The sequence below is a fragment of the Coturnix japonica genome, chromosome 37, assembly GCF_054131305.1.
Source record: "Coturnix japonica strain WE chromosome 37, WE-NBRP24, whole genome shotgun sequence".
Classification (NCBI taxonomy): Eukaryota; Metazoa; Chordata; class Aves; order Galliformes; family Phasianidae; genus Coturnix; species Coturnix japonica.
Genome location: NC_140699.1, coordinates 1,946,442 through 1,964,709, shown reverse-complemented (window position 1 = coordinate 1,964,709; position 18,268 = coordinate 1,946,442). Strand labels below are relative to the sequence as shown.

Sequence of the window (18,268 nt, the reverse complement as noted above, 5' to 3'; positions counted from 1 at the left end):
AGCAATTGTCTGTCCTCTACTATCTATCTGGCCACCTACTACTTGTGTCAAACGAAGAGATCATCTAGCAAGTGACCCCTGACTTTGATTAGGACACTGATTGCACTATTACCTGATTGCATATTTGTATTCCTTGTAAAAGAGTCTGAACTACAAGAAGAAAGTATCTAAGCTCAATTTTGAATGAAATATTTTTGTTTTGTTTTGCAATAGATTCACCTCTCCTAGCACCTATATCACACCATCTTCTAGAAGTAAACAAGTGTAAGCCTTAAGTGAGATCTAATTTTGTCACTTATCATCTAGACACAAATGGACACAGAGCAGTCTTGTAAATAAACTTACAGATAAACAGGTAAAGGGCAAAGACCAAAGATTTCAAAACAAGGTTTATATGAATAACGTGTCCTCTCTATGAACTCTGTTTGACAGTGGATTGTGCACATATGGGTTTTCCAGGGCATAGGACAGGATATGTCAGTCAGAATAAGGTCATGAGCCCAAATGCTGACAACTACATTGCATGTGGAACACAGAGCTCAAATGCCAAGACTGGGACTCACCTTCTGGCATAAACCACCCACGAATCCCAGAGCCAGCAACTACCAGCAACTCATGAGAAATGAAGCTTGCCAGCACGGGTACAACCTGGAAAACAAATCAAGGACTGATTGGCCAGAAATTTATTCCCACGTAAGGAGTATGTTATTTGATTTCCATGCCATTGTTCTTCTTTTCAGAGGAGAAGCTGAGTTATTCAAGCTCAGTTTCTCTTTGTACTTATTCAGTTCATTAGTTAATGAAGGCTTCCTTATATTAGTTAAATTCAGCCACCATTCATCTACCTGTTCCAGAGTTCACAACAGATGCCCTCTGGCACTTCACAAAGACCAGAATCTGCCTCAAAACAGGAATAATATATCTTATGAAAATGGAGATGCTATTGTTCATATGCTTTACCCCTGACCTATTTCCTCTGCACTCACAGGGCTGACCTGTTCTCTATAATTTTAAACTGACTAAAGCAGTAAAAGGCTGAAGTTTATTGTAATATTCCATCAGTCTTTGTTTAGCCAGAAAGGAGGAAACTGCATTCAATCTGTTTGGGTTTTTACTGAATAGTGAAGAGCTCTGTACTCATCCAAAAGCTGCAGGTTCCTCTTCCTCACTAGCAAACACTGATAGTCAGTTCCCTTCCTCAGGTCTTTTAATCCCTATTCTGCTACTACACACACCAGCTTCATTTATACCCCTACAGGTCACCTTCAGCTCTTCTCTTTCAGTCTTAATTAAAGCAAGTGGGTGCTGCCTACCTGTAAATCTTTCCCAGACTCAAAGCTGCTTCTTCTTCTCTTATTTTAGAGATGCTGATGCACACATTTTCATACTCCCAAACTGACTATCCTTGCTGGCAATCCTAACTCATTGTTTAACAGTTTGTACGGAGCAAACTCTGAATAACGCACTGATGTGTCAATTATGTGGGGTGGCCACAAACTGCTTGCTGACATTCTTGGCAGTGCCAACACACTGCCTGCCTCTTAGCTAACTTAAGTGCTGCTGATTGTTAAAAACTCCACACTGACACCATGAAATGTGGGAAAAGGTACAGAGCTGTGGACACCCCCTCACTGTGGGAGCAAAGGGGAGCCCTGCTGCTGGAGTCTTACTGATATTCAATCCCCACAAAAAAACAGAGCTTATTCCTACTCAGAATGTAACTGATCCAAGGCTTTGCAAACTTCCTACTTAAAGATTAGAGACTGCCTGACTCTAACATGGGCCATCCCAACCGTCTCATTGAATAATGGTGCTGATTATGGATCAAAGTCTGGTAACTCAGCTTTTCCATCAGCAAACCCACAGAGGGCTGCTTTCAGTCACCTTTCTGACCAGGGTGTAGGATTGCGCACCAGAAAGTTACCACGTCACTCACTTTCCGTGCTTGAATGTGAACTTCAGGATTCTGCCTTAAATATCCCCAGCTTAGGCATAACCCACTGCTCACTTGTTTTGAGAGCTTCTCTCCTGATTTGCTCAACACAGCAGACATAGTTATTTCCTAATTGCAGACAAGCTCCAGATGTAGGTCAGGGAGTATTTAGCTAGAGGAGGCTAATAAAACAAGTCCCCAAGTGATGGGCTTGTCTTTGTTTCCCTGACATTGCTTACTTTTGAACATCAGAGACTACGAGACTGTTTTGGTACAGGAAGTATGTTATGGCTGATGTAGCATAACAAATACTAGCTCTACATCCTTCTATTTAGGCTTCAATAATGTCAGAGGGCAGAAGTGACAATCAATGTATTTTGCATTCAGCAGAGATGACAGGCAGCTAAGAGCAATGGACAGACACAACATGGCAGAACAGAAGGTACTTGCCTGGAATAAATATCGTCTTTGCTCCAGGCCTTCAAGAAATAACATTGCCGGTTTAGATTAATTCGTAATGCACAATGTATGATTGCAGACCTTGCTTTTGTACACAGACCTGGCCTTAAACATTGTTTGAACTGGTGCTGTCAGTCCTTTCTTGATCATTAAATTTATTTCCTAAAACTTAAGAAGCGTAAATGAAAGGCAGCTTCTGAAAAACAGTATTCAACATTTTTATGGAAAGTAGGTTTCTGGCTCTGCTCTTACTAATGCACCCTTCAATCATAAATAATAAAACTGGTGAGTTCTATCTCTTTTTCAGAAAAGTTAGACGGAACTATCACCCAGTGTATACAAAATAGGGCTTCAAAGACACCCGCTCTGCAACATAATAGAAGAAATGGTACTGAATGATGGATGGGAATCAGTTAAACTGATTTCTGGGACACGTTGTGCATTAATAAATCAGAGGCTGTGTGTTCACTGAAAGAAGCGTAGGAGGCACATTAAGAACTTTTACGGGAGTAAAGAAAAAAAAATGTTAACACTGTATTTCAAAGGAACCTACAGGAGGATTAGTACTAAAATCTTTTTATGAGCACTAATTCTGAGCACTTACATGAAGATCAAGAAAATAGTCAGCTCCACAGGAAATCCTGGAAGTTAATTTTTTTAGAAGACACTGCCGCATTTCACTGCATTTAATGACAACCACGCGCTATTTCTGAAGCGCTCTTGCCCAGCTCACAGCAAAGGTATTAGTTCCAACACTGATTGCTAATTCTAACACTACAAAAACACCTTCCTGCTTAGCAAGAACACAGCTTCAGAAACCAAGAGAAAAGCACTGAAACTAGAATCAAATATACACCATCATGGATCCCAAGAAGTGCCCGCTGCAACACTATATTGTGAGCAGAGAGAGAAGCCTACAAGTCCTCGTGACTTGAGTCTGCAGACAACCTCAGTGCTATCTTATCTTCACCTTCCAAGTGGCTGGCTGAACTACATTTAAAAAGGAGGAAGAAAAAAAAAGAAATAAAACTCCTCCCAACCTGAACCAAAGATTGACTCCTTGCAGCTCCCAGGGACACAGAACTTGTGTAGGCAGAGAAATTTCACCGGAAAAAGGAAAAAAAACAGATATTTTGTCTTATTCATTTACAGAACGACCCTGCTGCTAATAGCACATTGAGGGTGCTGTTAGAGGCTACAGAGCAAAATGATTAAGACAACCATAGAACAGCTATATGCTAGGGAAACAACATTTCAGTTAATAAGACAAGATGGTGCAGAAGTCTGTGAACACAGAACCACTCTTCTGTCAATAAACTCTTACCCTGTTTTCCTACTTTATTCAATTACAGACTCTTAGAATAGATGTACCACCATATAGTGGGCTTATATACCATTCAGTTAAGGTAACCTAACCATAAATACTTCCATGATTTCAGTAAATTGGAAAAAAAAACACGGTAAGTGAATACAAGATATGTCCTTCATTTACTGTCATTGTAATATAGTCGAGCTACAACACAATCTTCATTTAGGCAGCTCTAGGTACTAGACCACTTTCAGCAATGGACATGTTATAGCACAAAGAAACACGGGTTTCTTGAAAGCACTCCTGCATCAAAAGCTTAGCATTGTTATGGTGTGTGCATTTTAATGGAGTGGATTGTGTTGTGTATTCATCCTACAGCTCATAGGAGACACATTTTCTAGAAAGCTAGTGGTTAGACAGCATTCTTAAGATGAAGAGCAGGCTGTTATGAGAAAACATAAAAACATGATTTGAGACAACTAAACTAGAAATTTAGAAATATATTGTAAGGCTTATAAATAATTGAAAAGAGAATGTTCCAAAGTTTTGATGTGTCATAAAAGCTTAGTTTAGAAGGTGATGAAATTATTTCAATTAAACAGAACAAATGTCAGCCGTGAATGCCTAAGCATTTTAATGTATTCATCCTGTAAAAGTACGGTGCATGCTGAGGCACGGAGGTGGTAGGGGCTCGCACAAAGGCAAGTTATTTGTGAATATAATTTGGACTGTACAAGAAATACGTTCCCAGACTGAGGAAGAGTTTCTCAATACAAAATCTGTAAAAGCTCCAGTGTTGCAGTAGAAACACTGACTTCAGAATGACAATATACAAAGATGAGGATGCAAATGGTCCAAAGCTACCGAAACAGTTTGGTCATAGCAACAGAAAAAAAAACTTCTTTAACTTGATCCTAATGCATATAAAACAGTTTTGGAACAGACTGATTCCATCGTCTTAAATGGTAGCACTCCCCACCCTGTAAAGGATACAATATTTTGTCTAACATAGGAGAAATATCTAAGTACCTAGTCAGTCCAAAGACAACATTCCCCTCAAGCAAAAACATGAACAAGGCAAAGAAGCTACGCACAAACAAATACAGTGGGTAAACCTGGTACTCAGATTATTTCCCTTTAAGAAAAAGTGACCAGAGAAAGAAAATAATCAGAAGGCAACAAGCTTTAAAGTAAACAAAAACAACCTGCTGCTTGGGCACTTCAGAAACTATCAACTGTAGGACCCCAAAAGCACTTCAGAATACAGCTGGTTTTGATACCATTTCTTCTTCTTTGAGCCTGATTCTCTCAACCAACCATATCATTGAACTTGATACCAGATTTATCATATTTGCTAAATAGTGAGCATACATTACATACAGGTGAGTAAACAACCTGTGATGGTGCCCAATACTCCAACCTGTGGAATCCAGAGATCCCAAGCTACAGACTGTGTCATATGCATGTATTCAGTATGCTGATGTACAATGTGCATTGTTAGTTATGATACATTTTCAATTTGGCTGCATCTAACAGCAGCACCATGGACTCAGCTGATGTTATATTACCTGTAGATGAAGGTCTTAGGAAGGTGGCTTTGTCACATTGTAGAGTGAGAACCAAAATCAGTACTTCAGGAAAGGTCTCTTTCAGGCAACTTCGTATTCTTACACATCTTCCTGTAGGAGAGCAAATAAATGGATGATACTTGTAGCTGCTCACAGCAGTTCCTAAACACCTAAGAACAAATGGATTTGAGTTATGACAATCATATCAAACAGACAAACATACAGAAAAATATAATACAAGCTCAAAGCACTAAAGAAGAGTGTTTATTACTGGTATTTAGCTTCTCCCAGTATCTTCCAGTCATTCTATCCAGCCAAAAACCAAAGCTTCCAGATCATACAAATAAAACCTGATTCCTTTGCTCCACAGTAATAATAATGTACTGGACTATATTTCATAGAACTTATTTGTGTCCTGCAAAACAGACTTTTCCATGACTGCCTGTTGTTAATAACCTCTCATGGGCTCACGGGAAACCTCAGTTTATGGCACAGCGGGAGAAATGTCTCCAAATAATAGTTTCATTTTAAACTTCTTTGGCAATCCAGCCAGGTGCACCAACCTCACTAAGGAACAGGGATAGAGTTCCATCTAAGAGACTGTCAGATGAGTGGTAACTCACAAAGCCAAGGAAAATGGGTATTTGGTAGGTAAAATCAGGCCTGTTGGAGACTTCACATGGGACAACTGGAAATATCAAAGGCTTGCTGAAGTGCAAGACTGAGCACAGCAAACTGAGAACAGACTACAGTAATAGCACTTAGGGAATGGTGGAAGCTGTTACACAATCATTACAAACAGAAAGAAGGCAAAACACTGCAGGTATTCAGCAATTTGTAAGAAACAGCAGCCTCTGACAGGGTGTGAGCTATGTAGACAAAGAATGATTATGGATCTTCAGGCTACAAATGAAATTCATTCCTAGGATTCAAGTGGAGAGCAAGCCAAACTTTTGTGAAGAAAACTAGGAGGAGGTCTCTTCATCACACAGAGAGAGGAACAAATTGTGATACTTAAAAAAAAAAAAAAAAAAAGTCATGAGAAGCATAGAAAAGGGGGGAAAAAATCTTTCAATAATAATAGATGAGTCCAGAATAATCAAATGAAACACTTGGAAAATTTAGATATATGCAGCCATAAGCATAAAGCATAAGCATAAAACTACTTAAATCTGCTTTTAATTTCTATTGTAATTTTTATCTGCCCAAAATGGCTATTAGAGTTTGCTGAACAGCACAGTCATTGATATGTTGATACATGATTACACAAGGCACAATGTCACATTTGGCAATCCAAATCCTAATTAATGAACAGTCCTTGAAATAATACTAACTCAAATGATCAAAATTTAAAGTGATGAGCTTGCAGAAGGAAGCAGCATCCCATGATTTCTTTTCCACTGAACCATGAGATCTACAGGAACAAAATAGAAAATGAAAAATAAGGTTTTATGCAATCAAATTAAAGACAAAAGCAGAGAAGAAGAAAAACAATAACAGTTTCTTCATCATCCCGAGCACTGGTAGTAAGAGTAACTTATTCCTCATAGCCTGGAATGTCATGGCTGAAGCTGGAATTGAGAAATCAACAAGTCACAATCAGCATCTGGTTGATGGCCAGAAGGATGCTCAACATGTATTCCGGTATTAAAGACAATCTACAAGCAGATAATAGCGTTGCAGCTTGCCTTGCCTAATGGTGTCCAGTGAATCCATATTTCACATCCCAGCCACACTTCTTGCACAGCCATCCTTTACATGAGGATTTCATACATTACAGAGGTAGTTAATCCGATACCAGCAGAAAGCACTTCCAGGCCTCCCATACATGCAGCAACCTATAGTAGCAGTAGCTGCATTCAACTTATAAAACTAAAACCAAGAGCCTCCTATTTCTAGGAATATATTATATGGCGAGGTACAGAGTAAATGAACAATAACTTGTATCTTTTCCTATGTATCATGGATTTAAGTTTTAACGAGAGTGGGAAAAAAAACAAAACACTTTTATAGAGGATTTTACTAAGATGAGTGACACTGTTCTAATTACATTGAATAATCTTGAACCAAAGAATTTTTTCCACTTCATGCCTTTAATGGATTTAAAGAAAATAAAAAATAAAAAAGAAAGAAAAAAAGAAACCCACAAATTACCTTAAGAACTGAATAGTTCTGACGATTAACAATATTTAACCAGAAAAATACTTCAAAGACATAAAGCATCTTTCCAAAATCCCATTCACCCAGCCAACAGGAACAAGCAGGTTGGTTCTGCAGAACAACTAGCAAGGATATGGCCTGCCTCACTGATTTCCACAGCAAAGCTGACTTATCCCAAGGAAGACAGTGAAATGGCATCTGAACTCCTTACAGAAATGTGAAGGAGAACTCTACGGGTGATTTTAAGGAACTCATCTGAGTTCAGACTCCTTCCACAGCATCCTGCTGAAGACCAAGGAGATTTTTTTGCCTAAGGCCCTGAAGCCAGCTGCTGTGACAGCCTGTGCAATGGGGCAAAGACATATCTGATTGCTCTGGATCTGGATCTTCAGGATGTTAGGTCTCACAAAAACTGCTCAGTTGCCTTTTTCAAGGGGCAGGAAAACCCATAGGAATGATACCAAAGCTTTGGTCAGTTACCTTGACATTTCCTATAATACAAGCCAGGTTAAAAAAAAAAATAACAGGAAAAAAAAAAAATTAACAGAAATCTAACATTTGCCTTGTTTCTAATGTTGAAGGACAAATGAACAAAAATAGAAGTGTGGTTTTCTCTTTAATCTTCTCATTTGAGGACCAGACCTAAGAGGTTTCTCACTCTATTCTGCAGTTTTAGACGAGACAACCCTGTGATGAAGGCTCTGCTCTTTGAAGAATCCTTCAGACCTCACATTCTCAGAGGAGAATACAGACAGAGGGACACATTTGCTACAAAATCCTCCCCCTTCTGCATGGCACTCCAGCTACTTTCAGATCTTGGTCCTTTTCTCAACCTTTGGGAATACCCTATTTAGCTTCAATAAGGATGCAGTTTGGGTAGTATTTCCTCACTACCATCTTCTCCCCTCCTCTACTGAGTGCCCCAATTTCACTGAACATGCTTGAAGTATAGATGTCTCTGTGAGAAAGTTATTAAAAAAAAAACAAACCAAATCACATTATATCCACAGTCAGGTCACAGACTGAAGAGGTAAGATCTGGACTAGAAGCACTGCTGACTTCCTAAATCAGTTTCACAAACCACACCAAGCATTCCACTGCTCTGCGCCAGCCACCCAAAAGATAAACTGAGGAGGGAAAAGAGAAATAAAGATAAGGCGTGATCACCACGAAGAGGAGAACTGTACACTCAGACACAGAGCGCCTCTACAGTGACACAGGTTCATGCAGATAAATGCATTTCCTCAGCACTTCAATAGAGATCAATAGCAATCCCTTGAGATAAACACCGCAAACAATATGCCACCACGGGAATAAATCAGAAGATTAGAAGCAGAAAGGATTATTTATGTAAAAGAGCTGCATTGCGTTTATTCCTTGGTTTGTGCAGCAGGTTTCTGAACGTCTCTGAGGAATTCTAAACTGTTCACTTAAGGACTGCTCATTACTTATAGCACTGAAAGGCAGCCACCCCAGGCCCGCTCTCTAGCCTCCACTAGCAATAGAGCCAGCATTGTTATCGTACATTGTTCTTTCCTTGAAGATGTGGCCATGGTTTTCAGATTATACAAAGAAAAGTCTCAGTCCTTTATTGCATAAGGAGAAACATGAATGCACCCTTATGCCAAAAAACTTGATAGCTACAGGACTGACAGCTGGTGTGAGAGCATGATGACACCACTCACTCACCACCTCCCCTCCAGTTGTTTCACCAAATACGACAGTCTTAGCAGACCCTGGCCTGTAGCCTTGGTAGAGGCAGATTTGTCCAGGACAGGTTTATGCAAGATCAGGTATTTCCACTGCATGTAAGACACTTTCAAGCTGGCATCTAAGAAACGCATCCTATGGAGAGAGTTTATCAGGGCTCCTAAAGCAGTTTACAGTAATGGAAAACCAGTTCCTTAAAAGACAATAAAATAAAATAAAATAAAATAAAATAAAATAAAATAAAATAAAATAAAATAAAATAAAATAAAATAAAATAAAATAAAATAAAATAAAATAAAATAAAAATAGAAATAGGAAGAAATCACACACAGCACAAGTGTTCCTCATGAAAGGTGCTAAGCCTTTGCAGTGCTGCAAGGAGTGCTGTTTCGTACAGTCCTGTTTTTAATTCAATTATCTCAAGCTCTGCTGGAGGTAAGGAAATGCTGTTTTGACACAAAGGCTTTGACTTCATATGGTATACAAGGCTAGAGATGGTAATGTTGGGCCTTCAGAAAGCTTCAACTAAAGTCACAAAATTCAATGAAAAATAGTATGGATTTTCCTTTTTGATAGGCGCAAGGATTATCTTCCATCACTAGAAAAAGCTATAAAGTTATATTCTGTGAGAATACCTTGAATTGATATTTCAAAGGGCTTCTTTTGAAAGAATGATTTATAGATCACAAAGATCAATGGGTCTTTTATCAAAGAAAATGGATTCTTTTTCTGAACCACAAAGAAAAGAATAATGACATCCTAGACCATATTTTTGAAAGTTGTGTACAGCAAAGAAGACAATAGCTACAGCAGGTTACCACTTTACAGCAATGCGAACAACTCACTAATTACAGATGAAGTCCTTACGGTGCTTTGTGGAAGCCAGAAAGCAAAAGTTATAGTGCAGGAAAATTCACACTGAGAGTTCTCTTACTCACTCAGCACATATTAAAAATTACATGGAGGTTTTCACTAATAAGTGCATATGACATAATAGAAAAATGGATACAAGTGTGCCAGTGTGCACACTTCATATCTTACCAGAACTCAAAACATGCATTTATGTTAAAGCATGCTCCCTGTATGAATTTTAAGTTACCTACTTCTTGACCACATCCCCTCCTCAGCTCAGCAATGAAATTCCTATCAAGTTTTTATTTGGATAGCCTGGATAGACAGGCTTTCCAAAATTATTTTCAGTGCTCAATGTGGTGGTACAGTTGATCTATTTCCATCATTTCATGCGCATCTGCTAAAGCATTACTCATCACAGCAGACATGAGATTCCCCCATTAGTTTCCTATAGAAAGTTCCTCCAACCCACCAAGCCCCAACCTTTTTCTGCAGCTCATGAGCTCACAGAACAGTCTAACCCATAACCCTTGGCACTCGACAACTGAGCTAAGTCAGGCTTAGCAAGCAAGAAGAAAAAGAGCATATTAAAATAACATAATGCAACCTGCAGCACGGTTTTTTTATTAGCTTAATCAAATAGACATGATAGTAAAGAAGATAAAATTAAGAGTAAATCCTTACACAAGTTTATCCCTTAGATTCCCAAGATATCCAAGGACAACATTATTTCTCCAATATTTTTATCAGTGCTTATTCCTCTAGTGCAGCATCACATTGTGCAAAGGGTACAGTCACAGGTAAGAAAAATCTTACTTCTTTGCTGCTTCCCTTTGTCTTTTTACTCTTCTTGTCGTCGAAAGCTTTGTTCTTTTGGGTTAATGTGGCATGTCTCCAACACAGCCTTGGAAAATGACTATAATGTGATTTGGGTTTGGTGTCATTAAACCTGATTACCAAGGAGTGCTCATGAAAATCCATAATTACCACACAAAACAAAAGAGACTTTTGTTTTTGTTTTGCTGGGGAACAACAAAGAGCTTCACTTCAATTTAACTATTTGGAGTACTCAAGAAAAGTTAGTCATATTTTTCTCCCTCTGCACTTCTCTGGGCTTTGTAAATATCATAAAATACCAAAGTCTGCTGAAAACATCAATCTTCTCTCAAAACTGATTTCTTATATAATGCCAAATATACAGTCTCTATTTAAAAAAAATAAATAAAAATAAAAAGCCCTAGAGAACATAATGCGTCTTGATGGATGTGCTAGTGCTTTGGGTACAAGCTGGACTTTATGATTAGATCTATAATAGTGGAGGAAAAAAAGAAAAGTTGGCAATATCAGTGTAGTAAGCATTCAGATAATCGAACTGCCTCACCCCCCAGAACAGCAGTGTTGCAGGAGACATTAACCAGTAGCATGGTTCTCCTCCCCAGTTTTGGGGCAGTTCTACTACCACGGCTGATGGACAAGTGATGTCCACAAACCAGGAAAAGCTGGTTTAAGAGGCTTATAGTCTCTCCAGTTGTGTTAGATTAGAAGTTTATGTGGCCACAACCCTGGTTTTAAGCTAGTGGGTGTTCTTGAGCTACAAATGCCACAGACTCCTCCCCAAGCAGCTGTTATATCTGCATCCAGGGTTGTTCACCACAGGGTAAATACTGCCCCATTTTGACACTGAGACACACCAGGAATACCTGTGCAAAGCTTGCTGAACTCCATTCAGACACTTGATTAACTGTCCTCTATCTACCTGAACAGCAGGGTCTGTAGGCTGGGAAGCTGCCCTTGAAGTGCTCTAACATGCAAATTCAGCGCTGTAGGTGGAAACACTTGCTGTAAAATAATATTTGAGGAACTATCCAGCCCTAGGCAGTGAAGCTAAAAGACACTGACAATCTCAGTTGTAAAGTGAGAAATGTAAGAGGTAGACCAAAGTCACCTTCACGGTGTATGAGAGAAGTAAGCAAACTCTCTGTTGATTATATTAGAAGCAGGTAAAATTCCACTCACACATTTGCCCTCCACATGCAGGATGATCACGCTATCTAAATATGTGAAAAATAGCAAGTTTACTGCAGAAGCTCTTGGCTTGCCTCTCATGCACAGATTTGTAGGTACATGCAAGTACAGCTGATAGATTAGCTAGCTAAAAATTCCACCACTCCCTTCTGATCCAGTTTCGATTAATTCATTAGAAACAAATACCTGCATATCCTCCCCCTGGACAGTTCCTTTTCAGCCCCACTGTATCAGAGACTTAAACACTGGGAGCCAGGTGAGAGCTTCCTAAAGCTGGAAACTGTCAGCAGTTCAGACTGAAAAAAGCCAGACAAACAGCTCCTGCATTTTCTAACCACTGAGAAGCTTTGGCTGCATGAGAGGTATTTAAGGCACCAAAAAGCTGTATGGTCATGTACAAAAGCACCAAATAACCCAGAGCTTCCATTTGCTTTTCAGTGAAAAAGAAAGCAGAACCTAGCTTACAATATGAAGGTGCATACAACAGACCTGGAGAGCTTTATTACACAAATCGAGTTGGTGGAAACAACCTCTTACACTTGCCACTTCCCCGTCATCTAAGAGTATTAAAAACAAATGAAAACCCCACCTGTTGGATTAACATTGAACCCGGACAAGGGACGATCACTTAATTTAGTAGAAAGTTTAAAACAACCTTCAAGTATCGTCAGCAAAGGCAGTGTAGAAATTCTCCTTTTTGCATGACACAGTTCTGCCAATTAGCCGAAAACTGCAATTACCAGTTCTTTGCTTTATTATTTGTGAAGAACCTAAACTTTCTGAGGATGATAAATGGCCTCGTGGAAAATGCAATGCTCAGTTCTGCTAAATTTGCACTTTTCTGTTGTTTTTTTTTTTGTTCTTGTTTTTTCTTTTTCTTTTTTCCTTTAACTATTCTTCCATGTCATCTTTGAAGAGAAAGAGGCAGGGGCTGCTGGGGGAAACAGGGCAACAGGACACATATCAGGGCAGAAAATGGCAGGGAATGGTTTAGAGAAGAACACAGAGCTGTTCTCATTTAGCTCGCTGACCAGGGCCAAGGCATATTCCTACACCTTCATTAATTAAACAGAAAAGTTAACATTGTTAGCAACATTAAGAACAAAACCTCATTTAAATTGTTCTGAAACAAAATTAAAAATAAAAAAATAAAAAATAAAAAAGCCAATATATTCAGAGGATGACCTTTGAGAATTCTGGCTTCATTAACATTTCAAACAGCAAAGCACAAAATTAAGACAGGAAATAGAATTACAGAGCTATTTGACTGCAGAAGTATATATCATTAGCATGCCCATAATTAACAGGATACCAGTGTTTGTCCCATTGTCTCTGCTAATAATGGTGTAACATGCAAATGGGATTTCTTCTAAGAAAGTTAAAGGGGATATTTAAGTTCATTCCACGTTTCAAGCATACAAGCACAGCCAGACAAGCCCCTTTCTGCTCTGTGAAAGGGATGTCTCCATGCCTGCCTGCCTGCCCTCCCAGACTCCCACAAAACAATTGCAGAGGGAGGGCACCAGCTGCTGTGCTTGAGGCACAAAGGCCAGCTATCCAAGGTCAGACATCTTTTCCCACCTCACCACAGCATTTAATTCTTTGGGGAGCTACCAGTGACCCACTCAAGTGTCATGAAAAGCAGTTCAGAGGCTAACATCACCCATCAACATGATGCCCTACAGGATAGCAGATATCATTCCTCTTACGGGGATCATATTCCTTAGACATGACAGCACAGCTCTGCCTGTCTCTTGTTCAAAATGCTGAGCTCCCATGACATCTGTCCATGACAGTTGTAAGCAGCCACACATCTCCACCGCCCTTACAGTGCTTCTAACTGAGCCTGCTCTTCTAAATGCTTCGGGACTTGGGATCCTGAAGCAAAAGGAGAAAAAGGCATAAAAAATAAAGCTTTACAGGCAAAATACAATTGACCACCCTATGTTAACAAAGGACTCTACTCTGGCCTAATTCACTAGAATAAGACATGAGTGCAACACACTGAAATCAGACTGAGCTGAAGTGCTACCAGGAGTCTTCCTCTGGCATAAATCAGTGAAAATGTCCACCTTTGGGCAGCACACTTGGATCCTTCATTAGACTGCAAACAACCAATTGATGTACAGTTTCCCCACCAGGCAGATAACAAGCTCCTCCTCCTTTACAGGGCAGTGTGCATGGGTTGGTTCATAGTTATCACCCCACTCTTAAGATCATTTCTGCTGTTTTCCCAGTCATACTCAGTAGTCCTCACTGCTGTGAAACATTGCTCTGATATTCTGCCCAGTCTCAATTTCATTCTCTTTCCCTGCGTTAGATCTTCTCAAACAGATGCTCTTCATGGTGTTTGTACTCCCAAGCTGTGGCACCTGGAGGCTGCCTGATTGTAAACTGACAGGATGTAGCATTTTTCCATCTCTCTTTCATCAGATCAGCCTGAAAATCTGGTAAGATCCATCTCTGCCTTGTGATAGAGAGGCGAGACTCAGCTCAGAGTTTCTGAAAGGATCCTGCTTCTTCCGAGGGCACAAGTAAAGGCTGGGTGTGAGGGAGACTTGAAGCATTGCTGCCAGCCCTATAATTCTACGATTAAACAAGTTACATAATTTCAGTCTATTCCCTCTTTACCTCTTTTCCATGCAAACAGCCTGAAGTAGCACGGAATGCAGCTTATTGACTTGTAAGGAATGGGATGGAGAGGGGTAGAGGATTATCCATCACCTCCCTTTCTTTACATTACATCAGGGCATCATTTAGATTATAAGTTTGCTTACAAACTCCTTGATAAAAAAAAATCAGACAGATACTTAGCTGGTCAGCTGCTTTGGTTGCATAATAAACATGGACAGAATTTCTCATCCTCAAGCCATTGTTACAGCACAAACAAACTAAGGGCTAAGGAAATAATTACTGTGGGGCTGAGAGACTCAATAAACAGCAGAAGCTGTGGGATGAACCAGATTTGTTGATCCCAGCAGATAACTACAATTAGGATGTAATATTTCCTTAAGTTTTTGTTTACCCCTTTATTGTTTATCAGTATTAAAAAGGCAATTTATACTTTGCAGTTCTCTAGATCGACCAGTGTATTTCACAGCAGGCAGGTGAGATTAAACTGTCCATCACCACAAGCTGTCCTTTCCCTGTTCTTATATTATCAAAGCCTATTGAGATTAGAGCCATAGGAAACTGGAGGAAATGCGTTCATTTGCTTCAAGTTCATAAGCTTATGAAGTTTGATTCCTACACACCTGTAGTCTTCTTTAATAAAAAAGCAAAATCCCAGAAGTTCCTTCAATGGTAATGAAAGAATTTAAGACTGAGAAACATTATATGCATTTTCTGAACTTTTCCGAGACATCACAGAATGTCTTCCCAGAGTGCCCTAACACAGCAGCCAATTGGAAAAGAAACCTCCTAGAGGCTGACCTGTTTAAATGGGGAAGCCATTTATCCCGCTTGGCAAGATCACAAGAAAAGCTTCAAGCTGCTTTACTTTTCACAGATCCCTTACCCAGCGTCTCCCTCACAAAGCAGTCAGAAGAGTGGTCTGCAGGTGAGGGACGCTTCAAAACGCTTCACTGGCTCCACATATGAGCACCCAAAAAAAGTCTTTCCATGACACATCAGAAAGCTGAAGGGATTTCTGTCTGGAGAAACTCTCTGCACTTTCCTAGGGGTCTGAACCAAAACTTTGAAGCCAGGGAAAACCATATATAAAATAGATTAGGGCTATAGCTGAGTTTGAACCCATGGAACAGAAAGATAAATAAATAAGAATACACTGAAATAAATAGACTCATTATAGTTGCAACATATCTTGTTCTAGTCAGCTTAGGCTGTAGGATTAAACTGACCAATAGACCTTTTTAAGACTCTGGCAGTCTGGAGCCATGACCACTGACCTGGGGAGCCTGTTCCAGTGCCCAGCCTCCCCATGGCTGAAGCCTTTTCCTGATATCCAACCTGAACCTCCCCTGTGTTATTATATAGTTAACATTCAGGTAAATTACTTAGCATGAGCTAATTCAAGTCATAAAATCCACAGGACATCTTGACACCATGACAAAGAGAACAGCATAAGGAAGCAAGGAAAGAATAAGAAATTGCCCACAGAAAACTGCCCATGGAGCTCTGTGTCAGAACGTAGGCATATTGCATAGCTTTATTTCTAGTGTAGGCAGAATCTGTCTTTTTCTTTCTAGACCTCTTGTCAAGACCAGAGAAGTGGCTCTTCCAACCAGAGAAACTTGGGGAAAGAAGGCTGCCACATCCTTTTCTGCTCTCTGTGCTGATCAAACTTGGCCAAACTTTACCTTTGGATGCTCACTGACAAGTCCCTGTTAGCACAGAATTAGAAGAATTTATGTGAGCATTTTTCTTAGAACCCTCTACTAGATACCCTTTATAATTCCTGGTCAAAACCTTCTTTCTTCCCACTAAAGCCCCCTGCCACTTAAAAAGGAGAATTGCCTCAGGACAGATGTATCCCTACTGAGAAACCACTGAACACTTCCTGTCCATCCCTTAACTCATGAGTCACATCCTCTGGGGTGTCAGTCAAACACACTGAAATTAAAAGCTTTCACAGCTTGGAGAACACAGTGAAAAGGCAGAAATGTGAAAGAGTGAAGGACTGAAAATAGTTGCTCCTCAATATGATTGATTTTTAAATCACCCGCTTCACACATATTAAGCAGCAGTCCTGCATATCCAGATGTATGTTTCAGTCAAGATGAATGGGCTCAATAAATCCAGTAAACAGGAAACTGTTGAGGACAGGTGGGCATAATTCTTTTTTCCAGCTCCAGTCTGCTAATTGATAAAGTATACGACTGTTGGCAGTTCATTTTTCTCACCCATTTACAGGAACTACAGCTACATATTCTTATGAAACTCCTCAGCAGCTTTAGACTGCAGAAGCAGGGGAATGGGGGAAGCAAAACCTTGCAGTTTGATAAACATACTGGAGCTAAGTGAAGATCTAATCTGGTACTATGATGGCTGACATTTTTGCAGGGTGAGACCTTTAGACAGAATCTACATCCAGATGCTTCTGTTTTCAGAAGTGGCCAAAATACACATCCTTGTGCTTTGCCCTCCCACCCTCAGATCTGGTAGCTCACAGTGCAGGATGTGTTTGAGGACATCTTTGGTGGGATCAAAACCAGACCTCACAATAATCACATTCAAGTTAATTGCTGCTATTGTGCTTGAGCACAACATCGACTGGAAGTGTCCAAATAAGTACTTTCATTTGGTGCTGCGCAAACTTAAAATTCATTGAGAGCGTCTCCTACCAATGACTCATCAGCAGCTATGGCGAAAACAAAAGGTGCCACATGGGTTTCATTGTCACATTTTCTAAAGGGAGAATTGCCCAAGTGCAAAGACGAGACCAGCTTTCAAAAATAGTACAGCAAGATGTATCAGTGAAAAACACTGTCAGCAAAGTATTTGTTTCCCAGAGCAGGCAAGGACTAACACTACAGAAGCCATCTTATAAAGAAGACTATGAAGAATAGCAGACATTCTTCCTGGCAGGATTCAGAAAATGATACGTTACTGCAATGCATGGCACAAACAGAAATGAAGAAGCACAGCCAAGATGAGATTCGGAGTCTATGTTTGCAAGGAGCTTTTACAGAGTAAGGGGACACGCTTGAGATTAACAGAGAAGCTTATTAACAGTAAGCCACCTTTCTATACTTACAGAAGTATCAAATCTAATGAGCAGAGGCAATGCCACAGCAGCAGTCCACAGAAGGACCTCAAGTCCCAGGAAAGAATCCAGACTTCAAGGGGCACATGCTGAGTGTGTTCCAAAACTTAGCACTAACCCTGTCTGCTCATCCAATATTGTTCAGCAGCAGCAGCCATCACAGTAGTCTGTCTACTTGTTAAAGTTCACAGACAGCAACGGGAGAACCAAAATCAGTTTCCAGGAAGATATATTACAAAAAGAAACAAGCCCAGCAGTAAGAAAAAAAATCCCCATCCACTGGTACTGTTGAGTACCAGTCTCCCTGCATAGATGTTAATGGGCAATAACAAGGAATTTTCATTCCCACAGACTTCATGTGTTTGAACCTCATCAAGTATACTTACAGCAACATAAGTAATGTGAAAGAAAAGGCAAACCCTGCGTTGTGACAGACATCCATGTCACCTTTCTGGTCAGGCTAACAGCTGGGCAACCAGCAAAGAAACCAGCTGGGAGGCAGCCAGGCTTGTTATCCTGCAGTAAAG

At 39.9% G+C, this 18,268-nt stretch overlaps 1 protein-coding gene across 6 annotated transcripts in view; it reads right to left on the bottom strand.

Annotated features, from left to right (window-relative positions):
* LOC146754891 (receptor-type tyrosine-protein phosphatase T-like) overlaps positions 1 to 18,268 on the bottom strand; it is a 272,501-nt gene that overhangs the window by 231,651 nt on the left and 22,582 nt on the right. For all 6 annotated transcript variants that reach the window (XM_085526637.1, XM_085526638.1, XM_085526633.1 and 3 more), the window contains 2 exons: positions 5,270 to 5,380; positions 564 to 648 (listed from right to left, as the gene is read on the bottom strand). The gene's annotated coding sequence lies outside the window, so the exon portion shown is untranslated. The remainder of the gene's footprint in view (positions 1 to 563; positions 649 to 5,269; positions 5,381 to 18,268) is intronic.